This window comes from Lolium perenne, chromosome 4, assembly GCF_019359855.2.
Source record: "Lolium perenne isolate Kyuss_39 chromosome 4, Kyuss_2.0, whole genome shotgun sequence".
Lineage (NCBI taxonomy): Eukaryota > Viridiplantae > Streptophyta > Magnoliopsida > Poales > Poaceae > Lolium > Lolium perenne.
This window is the reverse complement of record NC_067247.2, coordinates 308059123-308083616: the sequence shown is the minus strand read 5'-3', so window position 1 is coordinate 308083616 and position 24494 is coordinate 308059123. Positions and strand designations below refer to the sequence as shown.

Genomic DNA, 24494 nt, shown 5'->3' with positions numbered 1-24494 from the left:
TTTTTTTATGCACACCACAAATAGATAATGAAACATAAATTATCGTCCACTAAGCGCCCATAGAAAAATTGAAAGTATAGAGATGGTAAACTTAGAGGGGGGGGGGGGGTGAATAGGTTTCTACAGATTTTAATCCTTTCTTTGCAATATTAGGCTTTGCGGAATATAAAGGTGAGCCTAATGCAAACTAGGTGAAGCAACCTATATGAAGATACAACTATCTCATGCACGAAGGCTCTCTCAGGCAGTTTAAATCGCAAGTAAGGAGTTCGGTTAGAGATAACCGATAGCACGCGGAGACGAGGATGTATTCCCGTGTTCCCTTGCTTTGCAACAAGGTACGTCACGTTTGGAGGGGTGGAGGTCCCACGAAGGATTCCCCATGCCACGAAGGCTCACCCTATTCTCCGGAGCCTATCCCACGAAGGAATAGCTCACTCACTTGTGGTAGACTTTGAGGTAGCCTCCAAACCTTCACAATCTTGCCCGGAGCGAATCCACAACCCGGATGCTTCCGGACTCCTCTTGCCCACCTAGGGTTTCCAAGGAACCCTAGGAAGCAAGCTTCTCGATGAATACAAGGGGGAATGAGATTTGGCTTGGTAGAACAGTAGATCGGGTCCTCCTCTAGTGATTCCCCGGAGGGATTTGAGTTTGGGTGGAGGAGGAGGGAGATCGGAGGCTTTTGGTGTTTCTAATAATGGAGTAAGAGAGAGAGAGAGCTCAAGAACAGCTTGTAGCGTGTTGCCTAACCCTTCCAAGGTAGGAGAAGGGGTATTTATAGTGCTCTTTGAAAACTGGCCGTTGCAACTTGCCACATCATCAGTTTTCCTCTAGGAACCCGGTCGACCGGATTTGGCACCGGACTGGCCGGCGCACAGTCCGGTCCGACCGACCCTGTGACCGGGTCGGCCGGTTTCAACCGGAGCTGGGACCGGGTCTTGACCGGACGAGGTTCTGAGCTTACTGGATCATGCCCGGATGTCACAAGTGCAAACTCCGGTTGGGCACCGAGGTGGTCGGTCTGGAACCCGGTTCGACCGGGTCGTGGACCGGATGGGCCGGTCCAAACCGGGCTGGCGACCGGACGCTGACCGGGTGACTGCACACCCTTTACTGGATCCTGCCCGGATGGCACAAGCGCTGGATCCGGTTGCCTCCGAGCCGTCCGGTGCCAGGGCCGGTCAGACCGGGTCTGGGACCGGCCAGGCACTGGAAAACCTTGTCGATTATTCGTCGAAGTGGGGGGTCTCCCATTACCATCTTGTTCCATTGTTACACCATTAAACCTCTTTGGCTAATACCTGGGGATCATCTTGTAGACATGTATTAGACCAAATACACTAGCACGGTGTCATAGTTACCAAAATAATGGATAAGGGTAAAATACCCTTACAATCTCCCCCTTTTTGGTATACGATGACAAACCGAGATAGAGTCACATAAAGATATTATGATAAGCTTTAAACCTTGATTCCATATAAGATATTGAGACGGCTCCCCCATAAGGTGTGCACTTGGAGAATTTGCGTTTGAATGCAAAGTGCAACCTTTGTGGAACATGAGAAGCTCCCCCAATATCTTTAGGAAACAAGCATGGTATGGAGATGTGCATATCAAGATACATAAGCATAACACACATAATCATCCTAACATAGAGTAGCACATATAATAGAGTTTAAGCATATAGGTACATGTCCATACACGAATTACTTAAAGATAGCAAATGGTTCTTGAAACGATAAAAGCAAGGAAGCACAAGCCATATAAGAATCAAATAAAGCAACACCCATGGCTTGTGACATCCAAAAATAAAGCAACACCCCGTGGATCCTAGACTCTACTCTCTTCTCCCCCTTTGGCATCGGAACACCAAAAAGGCGAAGAAAAAAAGGAGAGATGCTAGCGCACCCATCAGAAGATCTCATGCCCAGCGGAGTATGAGCTCTCGCCATCATCACGCGTATCAGTAGCACCTTCATCCTCTTCATCATCATCATCAGTAGGGACACGAGCAGGCCGAGGAGGAGGACTGCCAAAGGTGTACAAGGAGGGGTCAAAATTCTGGAACATCTGATCAGTGAGAAGAGGCATCTCCCAGTTAGGTGCATGTACGGGCTCCAACTCAGGACCAGGAGGAGGAACAGGGGCATTCCTAGCAGACTTGAACTCATTTTGGCGCCTCCTCGTCTCTTGGGTCATGGCAAGGCTTTGGTGTGCAACATCATTGGTATTTTTGCACATCTGCCATAAGCTAGAGAAGAACCGAGAGACACCATGCTGTGGGCGGCTAGAAGAGCTGGAGCTAGCATGGTCATGGCGTTCCTTGGACCGGCGCTCATAGGGCATCATCTCAGGGACATCTGGTCTGTCACCTTGGATAGGAATCCTGAAGGCTTCCATCCTAACCCTTTCACCTTGAGTATTGAGAGGTGCTGGCACAACCCTGTTGATGAGCAGCTGGACATATTGAGCATAGTTAGGTGTCATCCGTTCGCGAACACATCGCCGCAACTCACAGTAGAGGAAATCACACCCATCAATGAGCTTCCGGTGCTCGGGATGGCAGTAGTACATCAAGTTCAGATGATAGCCACGGCATTCACTTGTATCGCCAGACTTGCTGATGAGGGTCTCACGGAAGAGCTTGGCAAGTAGCAGGTAGGAGTAGTACATGCCAGAAATAGTGGGAGGTCCAGGCGTGGGATTCGACGAATATCAAAAGGCAATGTCTCCCTTGGCGAATTTCTGCTGAGAGTATATCTTGAAACCACGAGCACGACCTCCACCAAACCCCAGGGCTTCACAGAAATCAAGATAGTTGCAAGTGTATTTCTTTTTGCCAGTCATCCAAGTCATAGTCCGAGCTGCATCATCATGGAAAAAGATTGTGCAATGAAACTGTCTCACCAAGATCGGACAGTAGCACTCATCAGTGGGCATTAGGCACATAAGCTCATACAACCCCATCCGCTTCAAGGTCTCAACCGCAAAGCGAAACGTGGTGTCTTCATGCAGTGCAATAACATTCTTGATGGCCTTGGGCATAACAAAAGTACCATTCTTCATGTGATCTTGGGTGTCATAGTACTCGTCCCACATCCTTTGTTGTGTATTAGTCCAGAAAAAGCCATCTCCCCCTGTGTAGGTGGGTTCTGCAAAGCGATAGGGGTTGGACTCTCTAAGTCTTCTCCATGCCCCAACTTGTACATCGCCAACATTATATGTTGGCAAGATCTCATCTTCTTCCTGGGCTACATGCTTATCTCTCTTCCTGTTGGGAACCGACTTGGTTCTTCCAGAGGAGGTACCATCAGTAGGCACACGACCGCTCGTACGTCGTGGTGGGTGTCCTGCATGCCTTCCTCTCTTGGCAGTGGTATCACGGTCCTCACCGCTCCAATCTCCTGTGAATAAGCAATATAGGGCGAGGAGAGCAATGAGGTAAGTGTACATGTCATCAATATATATAGGGAAGCCAAAGAAACATAGCATATATCCAAGTGTTTCGACGAGTTTGTGCGAAGAACTGGGCGAGCCGGCGCACGGCCCGGTCGGACCGGACTACAGACCGGACGAGCCGGTTGTAAATCCGGTTGACCGGGCGACACGCCGGAACGGCCGGTTGAGAGGCCGGTCGACCGGGTCTGAGACCGGGTGCTGCTGACTTGTGATGTTTGCCTAGAAATTCGACCACAAAATCATGCAAAAACTCACAAACTTGAACATAGACTATACCAAGGGAGTGAATAATGTGCATAGGGGTGTGAGACACTCTAGATGGCATGAGGACTTACAAACCCTAACCCTAACCCTAATTTTTCTCAACTTTCCTCAACATGTGGCAATGGGAGAGGGAAAGCAAGAAGGAGAGGGAATGGAAGGGAGATTTACCCGAAGACATTGTCCTTTTTGCCCAAGTGAGCAAGAAGAACACGTGAAGAGGGCTTGAGGACCAAATCCCCACAATCTCCCAAACGAGCTTGAGAAGGACCAAATCCTTTGGTGAAGAAGCTTGAGAGATCCCGATCTACGGTTGGGTGTAGTTTGAGGAGAAACTAGTGGTGGGAAGGGGCTAGGCTATGGTGGAGATGGGGGAGGCGGCGGCCATGGAAGTTTTGGAGGTGGGGGATAATGAGGAAGAAGACCCCCAAGGGGTATCCTCCTCGAAGACATAATAGCCGCACGACCGGTTGGTTGCCCGGTCGACCGGGCCAGACGCCGGAGGACCCGGCGCAAAGGCCGGTCCGACCGGGCCAGTGACCGGCCGAAGTCAGTTTGCCCAAAATTGTGTCATTTTGCCTCGTTTTGCCCCTAATCTTTGTGTAAATGTGTGTGAGTGCTCAGATGATGACATGCACATATAGATAGATAGATGATGATGAGATGAGCATAGACATGGGGTTGGAAACACAAAGTTCTCTAGGCATACCCATTGGAGAGAAAATCCAAACAAAATGTGAATAGCAACAATGGGCATGATTCGAAGTATATATCAAGAATCATAAGTCATTTTGGAAATGATGTTTGCAATAAGATCATTTGGCCTTATATAGTCAAATCAAGTTGTAATGAAGGCTCAATGAGGGGCGGGGGATTACTCCCCCTATGTGAAAGCGCAAATGTCATGTGACCACGAAGAGACATGCTTGGGTCCATATAATGACATTGGGTCTATTTATGTTGCACACATAGGTATGCATCATACCAAGACATGGTAGGATGACTATCCCCATATGTGCTATGCCTCTAAGCTAGATAGCAAGATAAATGCAAGAATATAGTGCAAGAAGTTAATCAATCCAAGTTTTTAGGATCAAGAATACCAAGTTCTCCTCTCAAGTTAACAAAGCGGGCTTCATCCAAAGGCTTAGTGAAAATATCCGCCAATTGGTAGGTGGTTCCCACATGAGTGAGATCAATATCCTTATTGGCAACATGATCACGTAGGAAGTGATGGCAAATTTCAATATGTTTGGTGCGACAATGTTGAACCGGGTTGTTGGCGATCTTTATTGCACTTTCATTGTCACAAAGAAGAGGCACCGTACCAAGAGACACACCATAGTCTTTCAAGGTTTGCTTCATCCATAACAATTGAGTGCAACAAGATGCCGCGGATATGTATTCGGCTTCGGCGGTGGATAGGGCGGTGGAGTTTTGTTTCTTGGATGACCAACTCACCAATGACCGGCCAATAAATTGGCAAGCCCCGGAGGTAGACTTCCGATCAACCTTATCACCGGCCCAATCGGAATCCGAATAGCCAATGAGTTCAAAGGTTGACCCCTTTGGATACCATAGCCCGAGAGTAGGAGTGAGAACAAGGTATCTTAGTATCCGTTTGACCGCCACTAAATGGCTCTCCTTGGGAGCGGATTGAAAACGAGCACACATCCCTACACTTAGCATGATATCCGGCCTAGAGGCACAAAGGTAGAGCAAGGATCCTATCATGGAGCGGTATACCTTTATGTCCACATCCTTCTCACCGTCACATGAACCAAGTTGCCCCTTTACGGGCATGGGTGTCTTCATTGGACTCGCATTGGTTATGTTGAATTTCTTGAGCATGTCCCTCACATACTTTTCTTGAGAGATGAAGGTGCCTTTCGCAAGTTGCCTCACTTGGAAGCCTAGAAAGAACTTCAACTCTCCCATCATGGATATCTCAAATTTCCTAGTCATCAATAGCTCAAAAGCTTTGTTATGATTGGGGTTAGTTCCACCAAAGATAATATCATCAACATATATTTGACATATAAAGAGGCCACCCCCTTTAACCCGCTTGGTGAAAAGGGTGGAATCGACCGTACCCATGCAAAACCCATCATGTAGTAAGAAATCCCTAAGGAACTCATACCAAGCACGTGGAGCTTGCTTGAGACCGTAGAGTGCCTTATGGAGTAAATACACGTGGTTGGGTCGGCATGGGTCTTCGAAACCCGGGGGTTGAGCCACATATGCGGTTTCTTTTAGGGGACCATTCAAAAATGCACTTTTCACATCCATTTGATATAATTTGAAATTGTGAAAAGATGCAAATGCAAGCAAAAGACGAATAGCTTCAAGACGGGCTACCGGCGCAAAGGTATCCTCAAAATCCATACCTTCTATTTGGGCAAACCCTTGCGCCACTAACCTTGCTTTGTTTCGTATGACAATGCCATTCTCATCTTGCTTGTTCTTGAATACCCATTTGGTCCCAATGACATTGATGCGATGATCCTTGGGTCTCTCAACTAGAGACCATACTTCATTACGAGTGAAACACTCCAATTCTTCTTGCATGGCTATTACCCAATCCGGATCGACCAAGGCTTCATGTACCTTAAGTGGTTCAAAACTAGACACAAAAGCATGATGTTGACAATAAGTGATAAGTAATGCATGGTGTCTACGAGTTACCACTCCTCTTGAGATGCTACCAAGGACTTGATCCACTTTCATGTCACTTGCCCTTGTAGCGGCCTTGATCTTCCGAATGGTTCCTTCATGATCAATGAATTCATCTCTTGCTAGTACTTGATCATGAGGGACCACTTGAGCTTGATCATGAGTTGAGGATGTTTCTTGATCATCATCATGGTCTTGCTCTGTGGAATGAGGATCTTCTTCTTCTTGTTCTTCAGATTGTGACTCATCTTGAGTAGAGGATGGTTCTTTAGTTGCACTTGATGGTTCGGCTTGAGTTGAGCTAGGCTCCACTTGTGGCGTGCTTGAAACATCCACTCCATCGTCTTGATCATCATTATGAACCTCCATGGGCCGGATGTGTCCAATGCCCATATGCTTGATGGCACTAGATGGATCATCATCATTATCTGCAACACATGGAACAACTTGCTCCACTTGGGAGCCATTATCCTTCAAGAACACCACGTCACAAGATACTTCAATAGTCCCGGTGGACCGGTTGTAGTATCTATAGGCGTGAGAGTTCTCCGCATATCCAACAAATATACCCTCTATGGTTCTAGTTTCAAATTTACCGAGCTTTCCTTTGTTGTTTTTAACAAGACATTTGCAACCAAAAACACGAATGTACATGACGTTAGGCTTGTTACCGATAAGGATCTCGTATGGGGTTTTGTTGTGGAGAGGATGGAGAAAGAGCCGGTTGGAGTAGTGGACGGCCGTAGAGATGGCTTCTCCCCAAAAGTTGTGGGGTGAGTTGAATTCACTCAACATGGTTCTTGCCATCTCAATGATAGTCCGGTTCTTCCTTTCAACAACACCGTTTTGTTGAGGGGTGTATGGCGCCGAAAACTCATGCTTGATGCCCTCATCATCAACAAACTCTTGCATAGTGTAGTTCTTGAACTCGGTGCCATTGTCGGTCCTAATTGCCTTGATCTCGGATTCATACATACGTTGAGCTTTCTTGGCGAAGGTGATGAACTCTCTATGGGTCTCGTCCTTAGACTTAAGAAGAAAGACCCAAGAGTATCTTGAATAATCATCAACAATGACAAGTCCATACTTGCTCCCACCAAGAGTATCATAATGCGATGGCCCAAAGAGATCCAAATGAAGGAGCTCCAAAGGCCTAGATGTGGTAACAATACTCTTGATGGGATGCTTCTTCTTGAGTTGCTTTCCGGCTACACATGCACTACAAACACGATCTTTCTCAAAAGAAATGCCGGTTAGTCCCACAATGTGCTCACCCTTTAGGAGTTGTTTAAGATTCCTCATGTTAACATGACCAAGGCGGCGATGCCACAACCAACCTTCGTCATGCTTGGCCGCCATTAGACATGTGGAGAAGGAGGGGCTCTCTTTCGAGAGGTCAACCACGTAAAGGTTGTTCTCCACATATCCAACAAGGACCAATTTGAGATTGTCACTCCTAAAGACTTGCACATAATATTTGGTGAAATATGAATTGTAACCGGCATCGGCAAGATGATATATAGAAAGTAAGTTATAGCCAAGGTGTTCAACATGCATAACCGTCTCAAGGCACAAGTCCTTAGAGATTGCTACCTTGCCATACCCAAGTACCTTTCCCTTTGAGTTGTCACCAAAGGTGATGCTTGACTTTTTGTTGATATCTTCAATGAATTGATCAAGCACACCTTTTCCTCCGGTCATATGATTGGTGCATCCACTATCAAACACCCATTTCGGACCATCGGAGGAATACCCCTACAAAATCAAGTAGAGGATTTAGGAACCCATCGATTAATGGGTTCCTTTGCAATGGCAACAATATCTTTTGGTACCCAAATTGAGTACTCTCTATAAGAATAGCCATTAGGAGGGCCAACATAGTTAGCATAGACATCACCATAATAATCAACAAATAATGCATAGTGATCGTTTGGCCCCGTGCGATCACCACTAGTGGCTTTGCCCTTTGAGGCTTTGCCATTGTTAGTGACCTTCTTGTTCTTATCTTGAGCGGGTTTCTCCTTCTTGTAGTTGTTCTTCTTGTGGGACTTGGGAGCATATCCAAGTCCATACTTTTGATTGTTTGACCTTTGCTTACTCAAGAGGTCATCCAATCCCATCTTGTTCTTGGCGGTGGTGAACTTTGCAAGTTCCTTTGTTAGCCTAAAATTTTCCTCAAGAATAGATGCTTGCTCACAAGAAGATTCATTAGGATGATAGTCAAGACCATATTTGGTCACCAAGGACTCAAGATATGCATTGGTCTCAACATGCAAAGAAAGTTCCTCTTGTAAACGAACATGTTCCTTAACAAGTTTAGCATGCTCACTAGTAAAGGAAATGGAGGAACAAGCAAGCTTTTCAACATCAATGGGATCCTTCATTGATCCAAGAGCCTTTTTGTAGGATTCTTGAAGTAGATCGTGGTTCTCTCCAAGTTTCTTGAGCTCATCCTTGACAAGCTTGTTAGCTCTTTCAAGGTGGTCAAGATCCCTAGTGAGAGAAGCATGAGCAACTTCAAGCTCCTCCTTTGAGGCATTGAGCTCTTGGGTCAATAATTGAGCCCTATCAATAGTTTCTAGGTCCTTAACTTTATCAAGTTCATAAGTTTCAATTTGTTGCTTAAGGCCTTGAGATATGCACCTTTCGGTTTTTAGCTCTTGTCTTAGAAGATTGAATCTCCGTTCCTTCTCATTCAATTGATATTCTAATTCCTCAATGGACTCATCCTTTTCTTTGAGTGAGTCCATCAAGAAATCAAACTTGACAAGAGCTTCACCACGAAGGGTGCATCTAACATCATAGAGTTCCTTAAGCACAATTAATTCATCTTGATTTTCGTTCTCATCATCTAGAACACTAGATAGGGAAGGTGGAGGTTCCATTACCTTGGTTTCCCTTGCCATAAGACAAGAGCCAATGATTGTAGATGAGGTAGAGTCATCGGAGTCATCATCTTGAGTTATCCTCGCCATGAAAGAGGATCCAACATCATTCTCCATGGAGTAGTCCTTGGAGTAGTCATATGTGAAGAGTGACCCGGGCTTAGAGAAAGCCAAACCGGCCACCCCGGCCTCCTTCTCCTCATCTTCCTCTTCATCATCGGACAAGTACTCGGCCCCAACAAAGGCCCTTCCCTTGTTCTTCTTGTATCGATCATTGATTGGGTTTGGCTTCAACCTTGGCTTGACCCCTTTGATGAACTTTGGCTTGTCTACCCTTTTCTCATAAGGGCACTCATTTGCAAAGTGGCTATCTTCATCACAATTGTAGCAAGTTCTCTTCTTCTTCTTGTCGTTGAAGAGCATTGGAAGCTTTCCCTTGTACTTCTTGGCAAAGAAGGCAAAGTCGGTAACAATGTCACTAGTTGAGGTCATCTCTTCCTCTTCTTCAAATTCATATTCTTCTTCTTCTCCATGATCGGCCCTAGCCTTGAGAGCAAGATTGCGTGGCGCTTCATGGTTGTGTGAGGCTTCATCAACATGGTTCATTGCAATGAGCCTCTTTCCCGCTTTGGCCATGTTTTCATTGGCGGCCACATAGGAGACTAGATCATCGGAGTTGAGGTCGGCACTCTTGGTCATGATTTGCAAGTTGAGTGCAAGGTTGGTGTCTTCTTGTTTGACGGCAATCATAGCAATGACCTTGGACTTTATGAATGCTTCATTCATCTCGAAGCCGTCATTGTACTTCTCAACACCGAGTCCCTTGACCCTTACTCTAAGAGCACCGAGTCTTGCATAAGCATCGGCCACGGACTCTCCTTCTCGAATCATGAATTGATGAGCCTCTTGCTTTGCGGTCTCATAAAGAGCGGATTGGATCAAATCGGTTCCCTCTTGGAGTAGTACGATTCGATCCCACAACTCTTTAGCGGACTCTATGTCATTGACTTGATCAAGGAGCTTGCGGTTGATGCCACTCCTAATCTTGTCACGGGCGGAGGCGTTGAGTTGACGGTTGTAGAATTCGGTGGAGGTCAACCGAATGGGATCTTGTGGCTCCTGGTATCCATGAACAATGATCTCCCACAACTCCACGCTGCAGCTGCGAATATGAGATTCCATAGAAGATTTCCAAAAAGGAAAGTGAGTTCCATCAAAATGGGGAACATTCCCACTATGGTTTATATGAGGCATGGGTGAAGTGTTTTTGGGATAGTCATGGTTGACTTCGCGATAGCTCCCTAGTGAGGCCGAAGCCGTACTAGGAGGCCCACTAGTCAAGTTCTTAAGCATGGTAGACATTTCTGCCATTTGGCTTTGTAGCTCATCCTCCTTTTTCTTCTTCTCGGCATCATATGCCAAGAATCTAGATTTCATCTCTTTAACCGAAAGGTTAGAGTTTTCATCTAGACCCTCGAATAGTTTTTCCATCTCACTCTTAAGGCGGTGAAGCCCTTAATAAGAGTCCAGGCTCTGATACCAATTGAAAGTATAGAGATGGTAAACCTAGAGGGGGGGGGGTGAATAGGTTTCTATAGATTTTAATCCTTTCTTTGCAATATTAGTCTTTGCGGAATATAAAGGTGAGCCTAATGCAAACTAGGTGAAGCAACCTATATGAAGATACAACTATCTCGAGCACGAAGGCTCTCTCAGGCAGTTTAAATCACAAGTAAGGAGTTCGGTTAGAGATAACCGATAGCACGCGGAGACGAGGATGTATTCCCGTGTTCCCTTGCTTTGCAACAAGGTACGTCACGTTTGGAGGGGTGGAGGTCCCACGAAGGATTCCCCACGCCACGAAGGCTCACCCTATTCTCCGGAACCTATCCCACGAAGGAATAGCTCACTCACTTGTGGTAGACTTTGAGGTAGCCTCCAAACCTTCACAATCTTGCCCGGAGCGAATCCACAACCCGGATGCTTCCGGACTCCTCTTGCCCACCTAGGGTTTCCAAGGAACCCTAGGAAGCAAGCTTCTCGATGAATACAAGGGGGAATGAGATTTGGCTTGGTAGAACAGTAGATCGGGTCCTCCTCTAGTGATTCCCCGGAGGGATTTGAGTTTGGGTGGAGGAGGAGGGAGATCGGAGGCTTTTGGTGTTTCTAATAATGGAGTAAGAGAGAGAAAGCTCAAGAACAGCTTGTAGTGTGTTGCCTAACCCTTCCAAGGTAGGAGAAGGGGTATTTATAGTGCTCTTTGAAAACTGGCCGTTGCAACTTGCCACATCATCAGTTTTCCTCGAGGAACCCGGTCGACCGGATTTGGCACCGGACTGGCCGGCGCACAGTCCGGTCCGACCGGCCCTGTGACCGGGTCGGCCGGTTTCAACCGGAGCTGGGACCGGGTCTTGATCGGATGAGGTTCTGAGCTTACTGGATCATGCCCGGATGTCACAAGTGCAAACTCCGGTTGGGCACCGAGGTGGTCGGTCTGGAACCCGGTTCGACCGGGTCGTGGACCGGATGGGCCGGTCCAAACCGGGCTGGCGACCGGACGCTGACCGGGTGACTGCACACCCTTTACTGGATCCTGCCCGGATGGCACAAGCGCTGGATCCGGTTGCCTCCGGGCCGTCCGGTGCCAGGGCCGGTCAGACCGGGTCTGGGACCGGCCAGGCACTGGAAAACCTTGTCGATTCTTCGTCGAAGTGGGGGGTCTCCCATTGCCATCTTGTTCCATTGTTACACCATTAAACCTCTTTGGCTAATACCTGGGGATCATCTTGTAGACATGTATTAGACCAAATACACTAGCACGGTGTCATAGTTACCAAAATAATGGATAAGGGTAAAATACCCTTACAAATGTAAAATCCCTCATAAAAGTAAACGAATAACAAAAACTCAGCAGTACGGACCTACTATCCAACAAAAGAAATTCCGCATGAGATATGCCTATCTACTCATCCATACCATGTTAAACTAACTTGACTCAATGCAGGACTCCAGCGCTGAGCTTTAGCCAGTTTCTCCTCCTTCCTGAATCCATCATCTTTTTTGAATTCTTAGGTGACTTGTCTCTTCCATCTTCACTTCCACTCTGCTCAACTAGGCTAGTTCTTGATTTTGTGATCACATCCTGATTGAAGCACTGCTTTGCAATCTACTCCTTTGTTGGCTTCTGTGTATCTAACATAATAAAAGGGAGCTTGGTCTCTTGTAGTGGCTTGCCCATATAAAGTCTAGCTTAAAGTCTCACTCCCTGGTAAGGCTTCAAGGGAATTGAGCAGCTTAGCTCGGGCAGCTGCCCGGGCATGCCGGGCCGTGGCTCCGCCAATGGTCTCTTGATCTTGATCTTCATCCGAACCTTGATCAGTGCCAATGCCGTGACCATCATCTTCACGTCCCTCTGATAAATCTGCATCAGCATCAAGATTGGTCCGCTTGGCACGTTTGCATTCTTGTTTTACCTTTCCATCCTTTTTTGTCACATAACGCTCGTAAGCTTCATCGAGCATTTTGTCCAGCTGAGCATCGTTATCTTCTGTCGCATCATCAATTTGCACTCCCGTGGCCTTGCGTGCTTTATCCTTGGCACGACGCCTTGACTGCCGCTTCTTCTCTCCCGTTTGCTTTCTGTCAATGGCAGTCACCAATTCCTCCATCTCCTGCAAGAGTTGATCGTCGTCTTTTACCTTGGCGTCGGTCGCAGTACCATCAGCCTTTGGCGTAAGTGTAACTTGTGAAGATGACGACGAGAGTGATTTCCTGAGGCGTACGCGCCACCTCAAGATATGCTTGCAGCTATTTTTATCCAGCACCCGTAAATCCTCGCAGAGGAATCTCACCTCATCCGTAGTAAGCTCGTGATTCTTGCTAGGTAGAGATGCAGGATCATCAAATGAAATTTCAGTACAAGAGCCCAAGAAATTCCTGCGGTGTCTGGGCATCCGACCATATGAAATCTGACGCTAGACCAACGTTCCTCAGCACCGTGACTCCAGGTTCATACCCAGCAGAAGGTCTTTTCTTGGACTTGTTAGAGCTAAGCACATCGATGATGGGCAATTCCTTGTCTGAATCCACGCTGAACAGGTGCTTGATATCGAGAAGCTCCGGATGAATCCTCGCGGGGGCTTTGTATTTTAGGCAGACGATGTAGATTTCAGCGGAGGAGCCGCGGCTCGCTGCAGGTTTGTGCACCTCGACCTTGTCGAAGAGCTGCTGGAGACAGAAGAGGATGGCGTTGAAATCCTGGGACCTGAAGACCTTGGTGACGAAGGCGCCCCTGGGGGCGAGGAAGGTGGTGGCCAGGCGGACGGCCGCCGAGAGGAGAACCCGTTTCTGATTCGACTGATTCGTTCTGTTCAGAAGTTTTACCCCCAAAGAGGAAAAAAAAGGAAAACCCTTGAAGTTTATACGCGCCGAGTCAAATCAAAGGTGAGAGCGGTCGGTCGGTCGGTCGGCCGAGTCGCGCCTCATCAAAGGAAAACCACTTGCTAGCTCGGGAGTGTGTGTACTTTGACCGTAGTTTGACGATTCTGCATCATCCAATTCCACCTTCAGCGACGTGCACGCCGTGTCGGGAGCTGACACGTCAGGGGAGTCGATCACTCAGCGATCGACCGGCCGAGTCGCATCACGCCTCCTTCTTCTCTCACCTCCCCATGCCTAAACACGCACCACCAAACCATCCCCATTTCCACCGAACGGATTCCTCCCAACCCACGAAACCCTAGCTAACCCCCACCCTCCCTCTCTAGCGGCGGCGCCGTCGCAGTCGAGGTGGCCTCGCTCCCTCACCGGAGCGCGTGTGAGGCGCTCCATCCGTCGGCTTGCCTTGCCTCGCCGCGTCGCGCCATCCGCATGCAGCAGGATCCGGATGCAGCGGCCAAGTTCTTCCCGCCCGCGAGATCCGCGACAAGAAGATGCTGGCCCGCCTCCTCAACCAACACTGCCACGGTGACCAATTCCTCCTCTCCTCTCCACTCTCTCTTCACACACTCCCCTTGGACGATTCTGCCAGGAGAGTCTTGTTAAAAGACAACACTCTTTTTTTTGGGTACTTACTTGCTTGCTGCGGTGCCATCTTGAATCCAGGGACCCAAATGCTGCCCTCTCTCATGTTTCATCCATGAGTGCTTCTTTACATGTACTACTATACAGCACTAGCTTGCTTCTTCTTATTCGTGAGAGGATATAATATACTACTTACTTGGATATTAATATCCGTGAGAGCCTGTTTGTGTTGAGCTGTTGTACAAATTTGACCAATTTCTTCTCTTGTGCTGCGTATGTGCAGAGACCCTCGGGACGATGTTGCAGTCTGGCCCTGCCCACTCCACTACCGACGCTGCTCCCTTCCGGCTCCGGTGGCTGCCAGCCATGATACAACCCGACCTGCTGCTGGCCAGGGACGTCTCCAAGGCCGGCGAGTGGAGTTTCAAGCCAGGGAGCGGCAAAGTCTTCCTAGTCCGCACCGACCAAGACAATGTGCAGGTAAGACTTCCCAAGATTTTCCTGTGCATACCACTATAGTTGTGACCTGGAATTGGCCTTGTCCAGTTTAAACCTCGATCTCATGTCTTATGCATCAGCAGACATTGTTTGTCTTGAGCTCTACAAATTCCCTCTAGTTTTCCTGTCTTGTGCCATAGCTGGAACTGCCCTTGTGATCCCTCTACTCGAGTTTTTAATTTAACTTGTTGCTTCGTGGACTCGATGAATGTACTCAAGCTTAAACGTGAGTGTACCAACCAAGGCTGAAGCTTAAACCAATACGACCTTGTTCTTTTTCATCCAAGATAATTCGATAGAGCACACTGATGATATGCTCCCCACTAGTACCGTCCTAATTGTTTGGATTCAGCCCATGCTTAAAATGCTTGGTCAAAATGTAATTCGACCTTCTGAAATTGCATCAAGCTTCAAAAGTTTTACCATATGCTTCAATAGCATGAACCACATCTGTAGCTGCTGCAATTGTGATTGTATTTAATTCACAAGTCGGCCTGTTTTTCATGTTACTGCAATTACAAGCTTTCATGCTTATATTATTACACAACAATTGATTCGACTTTTTTCTCAGGTTCCTATTCCCGTGGTGGTGTTGCTGTCCACCGGAGCTCCTGATTGCGCTGCCAGCGTCCGTGTCCCCGAGCCAGTGGCATGTTCACACGGCCTCCTCCTTTTCTTCATGTTAATGGTAGCCGCTGCCTGTAGGTCAGACCAATTCCCCGATTTGCTGCAGCTATATGTAGCTGTACACCTGCATATAGTTGAAAATAATGGATTATTCTGAGGATTAACAAGTACCTGATTATTCATGTCATGTCCATTGACTGCAGCCTAAATAAAACTGTGAATGCATTTCAAAGGGTGGAGCTTGATGATGTTAAGCTTGCTGATGTAAGACTTCAGGATAATCAGGTATAAAAATCACCTTCCAATCTTAAAGATGTTAAGATTGCATTCCCAGTTTCCTCCTGTCTTCGTAATAATTACAAAAAAAACGCCTTCCAATTTATCTATCTAGCAGTTGCTGAAAATGCAAACTAAGGTTTCATGCATTTACCGAAATGACTCCCCAGTTTCCTCCTGTCTTTCTAAGTACTGAAATGATATTGAAGTAACACATTTCAATTTGGCACTACTAGCAAGAAAGGCTTTTGGTCGCTGGCTGCACGATTTCTGCAGCGGAACATGCGGCGTGCAAGTGATGTTGCTGGAGAGGATGCTGTCACCTCCCGTGTCCCGTGGATGACCAGGACTTCCATGACCACAAGGTGTTCAGGATGTGGCAACGCTTGCCGGCATCACCATCAAGTATAGACTTGAGGTAATCTATGATCTATCTTGCTTGCTTTCATCCAAGATAATTCGATAGAGCACACTGATGATATGCTCCCCACTAGCATCATCCTAAATGTTTGGATTCAGCCATGCTTAAAATGCTTGGCCAAATGTAATTCAACCTTCTGAAATTTCATGATGCTTCAATTTTTTTTATCTTATATGCTTCAATGGCATGAAGCACATCTGTAGCCTCCTCAATTGTGTGATTAAAATTTTACCATACGTTTTCAGCATGTAGTATTCCTCGATTTCTTCTGTAACTTGTGCACATCCCAGGATTGCAAATTATTTTGTCACTTTTAGGATCTGATTATGAATTTTCTGACTGTTGCTTGTAATAATCATGTAGCTGGTCTTCATTGTGCTTGTATTTATTTCACAAGTCAAGGTGATTTTCATCTAAATGCAATTACATGCTTTCCAGTTTTTTATATTATTACATCACAATTGATTCGACTTGTCTCAAGTTCCTATTCCGGTGGTGATGATGCTATCCACCGCAGCTCCTGATGGCGCTGCCAGCACTGTCTGTGTAGCCGAGCTGCCCCTGTTTTCTATGACTAGGACCTCTCCTACAACACTTGCGTCCCCCATCAGAAGGTCTCTATTTCCCTCTCTCTCTCTCTCAGGTACTCTCTATTTTCCTTGGACTGCCCAATTTATGCTTTGCGTTAGAGTGAGGTTCCATATTGTTTACAACTTTGCTGTGATGTGATGGTGTTCCATCTCCAGTCAACCATCCAGAGGTGTTCTGGTTGCATCATATGTACCCGATATTTGTGCTCTCCACTGAAAATATAAAGTTGAATTGATATGATAGTAAATTGTCTTTTAGCCTTCACACGTAGAGTTTGATATTTGATAAGCTGTTGTACTTGGCTCTTCATTCATGAGCTGTTCTAGATATTCTGCAATTTCTTGGTTCAGACTCAGTTTGAGTATAAGCTTACACATTTGTTGGTAAGCATCAAGCTAATACTTGTGGAGATACTTACAAGACTTCAGAAACATCTCTATCTTTTTTTCTACTTTTATCTGCTTTGCCATTGAATGCTTGTATACATGTTTGCTTGCTTTCTTTGAACTGATAATCTATGATCTACCTTGCTTGCTTTGAGCTGATTGCACCTGTGATCAAATAAATTCCTTTCCTGGACTGATTTATGATATTTGTCAATTGCAAGTCTCAGATGGCTGGGAGCATAGAAGGCTGATGGTCTGATGCATGACCGGAGGGTGGAAGAACAACAAGTGAAAGCGGAACTACTGTTTGGTTTGAACGCCTGGGTTGTATTGGTTGTGGTTTGCTATTTTTGACTTGAAATCTGGAATGTTGGGTGGTAGTCGATGTTTCTTGGAATGCTCCAGACTGTAACTGTCTTTTTTTAGGTAATAACTGTCTATTTTGTTGATTTGCGATGGAGTTGGGTTGTGTGCTCTTGCACTTTTATTTATTTTTACTGTTTGAATTGTCACCTAATTAGCCAAAAATAAGGATAGGTATTGCCGATTTTTTCTGATACCCCCAAATGGGCTAGGATCGATCAGAATAACGGGCCTGTGATGAAGTGGCCATCAGTTGGACCGGCACATGCATTCACGTGATCCAGCTAGCTAGCCCAAATAGATTGAAAAGAAAATGAAGCTAGCTAGCTAGTCTGGGACTTTTTGTTTAACCAATAAGTCTGTGACTGGATGTGCTCTGGGACACGCGTAGCTAGTACTATAGTACGGAGTAGCTAACTCCTGCCCAAGTAAACAAGCAGTCGCACCCCCTGATTATTTGGCACGTGAGGACTTTTGTCCTATACATGCATGGCATCATGAGTCATGATCCATTTGTGATCCATGCATGCCTTGACATAGGAGAACAATATTTCTCGGTGATTGAACTGATTGACAGATTCGTGGGCCTATGGCGTGAGCCATAGACATATTGATTCCACCAACATTGTTAGTCAAAAGCATCAGCAACAACAATCTAGATAGACTTGGTATGTGCTTGTCTCGGCGAAAGTCTATAGTTCTCTAGGCTGACATGACGTGCGAGCGAGACTTAGAACAACGGACACTAGGGCACCATCGACAAAACCTGCAGTCTACCGGTCAGCATCGACGAGACAATTCATTTTTTCGTTTAGTTGAATGGATGAGAACACCCATTAGCTGATCTGAGTACTATATCTATTAATCATAATCTTAATTCCGCCGTTGCATTCATCCTTTCAAGTGAATTGTAGTTGTTAACTATCATTTCATGTGTCGTCTTGCTATCGTGGTGGAGCAGTAGGATCCTAGGTGTTTGAAGATTTCCATTAATATCTTTTTCCGCAAGCCCTAACTTCTACATATGAGATCCAATTAAGGCAATTCTAGAGGCGTTTGAAAGACCTCGGGGAGTATGTTCTTCATGGTGCACCGACTTGCACTTTTGACGCCTGACTTTCCTGTCTATTCTTGGCATTCACACGATTACCGACGTTTACCCACCAAGTTTTTTGTGGATATAGAACAATGTCCCCGTTTCAGCATTTCCCAATTTTACTCCATAGAATCGTTTATATTCCGGTGTCCAAACAGAGGAGAGTGCATGCCAATTTTTCTTTCACTCCTTAGTTTATATTTAGGCTGGTTAATTTATCTTAGCTAAAACGATTTCTTGTCTTGAAGAAAATCCTTTAACACTGCCATCACGACTAATTAGTTTAAGTTAGTTTTATCTCTCATAAAACAATGCTGGAAGCAACTAGCTTAAAGAAGAAAAAAAGTCGATATTTCGAGTACTAGTGTACTTGCTCAGCTAGCTCTCGTCCAAGTGCATTGAGCTAGACCAAGTAGATATGCAGTACGTGAGGGCATCTCTCCACTCTTACCTTCCATGCGGCATCTGGCGTAGCCGTATCTTGGGTCGTATCGAGGTGCCGCCGGTGCCAAAATTATGATGGGGGCGGATAACTCCAAGCCGTGCCCTTCCCAAGAAAAGTTCAAAATTAGAATGTGATAAAAACAAACGATTCTATAGATAATTCGGGGATTGCATATAGTCAGCCATATTTTTTTTAAAAAAACCCTAAATCTAATGGCGCCCACGGCCAAGGCCTAGGCACCGGTACATCGCCGCCACATAGTCCTCCTCGTCGGGCTCTTGCTTCAGCGGAGCGTACTAGCTACCGCTACAACCCTGGCCGGCGTCGCCGCGTTTACGCGGCCTGCTCAACATGCCGGCGTCGCCGTCCTCTAGGTCAATGAACAAGCCTAGGCGGTATCTACGCCCGGCTTCCTTGCGGCGGTGCCCCGTCGCCGACCACTGCTCAAGGAACTCGTCCGTCTCCTCGAGCGAGGCATGCTTGGTGATCCACTGAGCCGGGAACTCTTCCAGGTCCTCCTCCACCTTTAACTGGAGGGTCGTCGACTTGTACCCTGGCGGCGGCGTCCAGTCCGTCGCCTCGTGCTTCGGCTTGGCGAGATGGAGGCGGCCGCGGGGAAGAGAAGGTGCGCGAATGACGCCGTTGCCCGTACGCCTGCGAGGGCACTCCATGGGCTCCTGCTACACCGGCGCGAGGAGGCGGGGTGACGAGATTGAGTACGACGAGTAGAAAGAGGGAGCGGAGGAGGAGCACGGGGAAGACGATGTCTGCTCCAGGTTCAAGCATTCTTCTCGTACTCATTTGTCCCTCCTCTGCTCACCACCAGCTCTGGCTTCCTCTTCTTCCTGCTCCTCATCTTCATCGGCATCATCCACTATGAAGCCATTCTTGTCGCACTCATTTTGTCCATCCTCTGCTCACCACCAGCTCTGGCTTCCTCTTCTTCCTACTCATCATCTTCATCGGAATCATCCACTATGAAGCCATCCTTCCCGTACACATGAGTTAATGCATTTTTAATTAAAAATGGCAAAATGGTTAATAGTTTGGCTAGTTACAACATTTATTTTAGAAAACAGAAAATGATTTTGGATTACTTTTCCAAATTCAAACACTTTTCATGTTGAAAGTTTTGTCAGATTAGAAAGTGTTCAATAGTTATTTAAATTCATATTTAAACACTTATCAAATATGTAAAAGGTTGGAAAACAGAAACCCTAAAAAAGGACATTTAGTCCCGGTTGCGCCAACCAACCGGTACTAAAGGTGCGTTACGCGCGTGAAATTAAGCGGTGGCCGAAAATGTCTTTAATCCCAATTGCAGCCACCAACCGGGACTATAGGCTAGACCTTTAGTCATGGTTAGTGGTTCCAACCGGAACTAAAGTCCGGTTAGTGGTGCCAACCGGAGTCCTTTGGTATATAAGCTGCCACTTCATCCTCCTGGTTCATTCTGCGAACCGGGACAACCATTTCTCTGCCAGTTGCCGAACCCTTGCGCGCAGGATCCCCGATGAGCTCGCCGTCCACCGCCACCGTTATCGCTGCCGAGACGCCCACGAGCTCCGTCGCTTCGTTCTCTTCGTCCTCGCCAAACAGCGCGAGCCGAGGTGCTCGAAATCAACGGAATCGCGGGACATCTCCATCCCCGACGAGCTCGTCATCCCGCTGATTCCGGCAGAGATGCAGGATCACCGAATGAAATCTCAGTACAAGAACCAAGAAATTCCTGCGGTGTCTGAGCCTCGGATCATATGAAATCTAACGCCAGACCAACGTTCTATGACAGATGTATCATAAAATAACTCAACTTGTAGAACTTCTATGACAGATGTGAAATCGCTAACAGCAACGTATAACAAAACGTTAGTTATCTGACTTGCTGGCTAGTTGAAGAGACAAAAGTTCAGCAGTAGAAAGCTACTATCAAACACGCATGCCCAGTTAAGCTATTTTTTATTAAAAAAATCAAGGAGTTAAGCTATTTAGACTCGATGCAGGACTCAAGCACAGAGCTTTAGCCGGCTTCTCCATCTTTTCGGAACCCAGCTCCTTTTTATAATTCTTACGCGGCTTCTCTCTTTCATCTTTACTGTAATTCTGCTCAGCTAGGCCAGTTCCTGCTTCTATGAACCATTGCTCTACAATCTGCTCTAATGGCTAACCGCCAAGCGATCTTAACGTCAAGTAACAAAGGATCTGGTTTGCCAGATTAGTACTGTAGTACGTTCTAGGGAAATCCTAGTAATTATGAACAAAATCTGCTGTGAAAAAAATGATGGACAACCTTTTCTTCATTTGAAGGACCAAAAGTTTAGGATAGATACAATTTGGGACACAAAGTGACTGCAAATTTGTGGAATCAGAGCCGAACTTTCAAAAGTTTAGCTACACAAAAGAAGATACAATTTCACAGAAGAGTGCAGTTTAGACAGACACACAATTCCTTTTTATGAATATATGCAGTAGGTCAATCACCTACTGTTTTCTTTCAAAAGTATACCGTTGTAACATCTGGAAAAGAAATAACAATTGGAAAACACAAGAGGCTGTACTCTCCCAACCCAACATTGAGACTGTACTACACCCGCTTCTGAATTTTTTTCTGAGGTATTCACCACAAACAGACCATGCAAAAAAAAATTATTGTCTACTAATCGTCCATAGAAAAATAGCTCAACTTACAGAACTTTAGAGACAAATGTAAAATCGCTCATAAGAGTAAACGTATAACAAAAATTCAGCAGTACAAATCTACTATCCAAAACAGAAGAAATTCAGCATGAGATATGCCTATCTACTGATTCATACCATGTTAAACTAACTTGACTCAATGCAGGACCCATGCTCTGAGCTTTAGCCATTTTCTCGTTTTTATGGATATATGCAATCACCTAACTGTTTTCTGTCAAAAGTGTGATGTTATAACTTCTGGAAAAGAAATAACATTGGGAAACACAATAGGCTTTAGTCCCCCAACCCAACATTTCGACTGTACTACATCCGTTTCTGTTTTTTTTTTTGATGCACACCACAAACAGATAATGAAACATAAATTATCGTCCACTAAGCGCCCATAGAAAAATAACTCAACTTACAGAACTATTCAGACAAATGTAAAATCCCTCATAAAAGTAAACGAATAACAAAAACTCAGCAGTACGGAGCCCTACTATCCAACAGAAGAAATTCAGCATGAGATATGCCTATCTACTTATCCATACCATGTTAAACTAACTTGACTCAATGCAGGACTCCAGCGCTGAGCTTTAGCCAGTTTCTCCTCCTTCCTGAATCCATCATCTTTTTTGAATTCTTAGGTGACTTGTCTCTTCCATCTTCACTTCCACTCTGCTCAACTAGGCTAGTTCTTGATTTTGTGATCAGATCCTGATTGAAGCACTGCTTTGCAATCTACTCCTTTGTTGGCTTCTGTGTATCTAACATAATAAAAGGGAGTTTGGTCTCTTGCAGTGGCTTGCCCATATAAAGTCTAGCTTAAAGTCTCACTCCCTGGTAAGGCTTCAAGGGAATTGAGCAGCTTAGCCCGGGCAGCTGCCCGGGCATGCCGGGCCGTGGCTCCGCCAATGGTCTCTTGATCTTGATCTTCATCCGAACCTTGATCAGTGCCAATGCCGTGACCATCATCTTCACGTCCCTCTGATAAATCTGCATCAGCATCAAGATTGGTCCGCTTGGCACGTTTGCATTCTTGTTTTACCTTTCCAACCTTTTTTGTCACATAACGCTCGTAAGCTTCATCGAGCATTTTGTCCAGCTGAGCATCGTTATCTTCTGTCGCATCATCAATTTGCACTCCCGTGGCCTTGCGTGCTTTATCCTTGGCACAACGCCTTGACTGCCGCTTCTTCTCTCCCGTTTGCTTTCTGTCAATGGCAGTCACCAATTCCTCCATCTCCTGCAAGAGTTGATCGTCGTCTTTTACCTTGGCGTCGGTCGCAGTACCATCAGCCTTTGGCGTAAGTGTAACTTGTGAAGATGACGACGAGAGTGATTTCCTGAGGCGTGCGCGCCACCTCAAGATATGCTTGCAACTATTTTTATCCAGCACCCGTAAATCCTCGCAGATGAATCTCACCTCAACCGTAGTAAGCTCGTGATTCTTGATAGGCAGAGATGCAGGATCATCAAATGAAATTTCAGTACAAGAGCCCAAGAAATTCCTGCGGTGTCTGGGCATCCGACGATATGAAATCTGACGCGAGACCAACGTTCCTCAGCACCGTGACTCCAGGTTCATACCCAGCAGAAGGTCTTTTCTTGGACTTGTTAGAGCTAAGCACATCGATGATGGGCAATTCCTTGTCTGAATCCACGCTGAACAGGTGCTTGATATCGAGAAGCTCCGGATGAATCCTCGCGGGGGCTTTGTATTTTAGGCAGACGATGTAGATTTCAGCGGAGGAGCCGTGGGTCGCTGCAGGTTTGTGCACCTCGACCTTGTCGAAGAGCTGCCGGAGACAGAATAGGATGGCGTTGAAATCCTGGGACCTGAAGACCTTGGTGACGAAGGCGCCCCTGGGGGCGAGGAAGGTGGTGGCCAGGCGGACGGCCGCCGAGAGGAGAACCCGTTTCTGATTCGACTGATTCGTTCTGTTTAGAAGTTTTACCCCCAAAGAGGAAAAAAAAGGAAAACCCTTGAAGTTTATACGCGCCGAGTCAAATCAAAGGTGAGAGCGGTCGGTCGGTCGGTCGGCCGAGTCGCGCCTCATCAAAGGAAAACCACTTGCTAGCTCGGGAGTGTGTGTACTTTGACCGTAGTTTGACGATTCTGCATCAGCCAAGTCCACCTTCAGCGACGTGCACGCCGTGCCGGGAGCTGACACGTCAGGGGAGTCGATCACTCAGCGATCGACCGGCCGAGTCGCGTCGCGCCTCCTTCTTCTCTCACCTCCCCACGCCTAAACGCGCACCACCAAACCATCCCCATTTCCACCGAACGGATTCCTCCCAACCCACGAAACCCTAGCTAACCCCCACCCTCCCTCTCTAGCGGCGGCGCCGTCGCAGTCGAGGCGGCCTCGCTCCCTCGCCGGAGTGCGTGTGCGGCGCTCCGTCCGTCGGCTTGCCTTGCCTCGCCGCGTCGCGCCATCCGCACGCAGCAGGATCCGGATGCAGCAGCCAAGTTCTTCCCGCCCGCGAGATCCGCGACAAGAAGATGCTGGCCCGCCTCCTCAACCAACACTGCCACGGTGACCAATTCCTCCTCTCCTCTCCACTCTCTCTTCACACACTCCCCTTGGACGATTCTGCCAGGAGAGTCTTGTTAAAAGACAACACTCTTTTTTTTGGGTACTTGCTTGCTTGCTGCGGTGCCATCTTGAATCCAGGGACCCAAATGCTGCCCTCTCTCATGTTTCATCCATGAGTGCTTCTTTACATGTACTACTATACAACACTAGCTTGCTTCTTCTTATTCGTGAGAGGATATAATATACTACTTACTTGGATATTAATATCCGTGAGA

The 24494-nt window shown here is 46.6% G+C and overlaps 2 pseudogenes; both read right to left on the bottom strand.

The window, feature by feature from the left end:
• Positions 1-1914: 1914 nt before the first annotated feature.
• On the bottom strand, positions 1915-14111 carry LOC127347792 (uncharacterized; annotated as a pseudogene).
• An 8138-nt stretch (positions 14112-22249) lies between these two features.
• On the bottom strand, positions 22250-24119 carry LOC127347791 (27S pre-rRNA (guanosine(2922)-2'-O)-methyltransferase-like; annotated as a pseudogene).
• Positions 24120-24494: the final 375 nt, after the last annotated feature.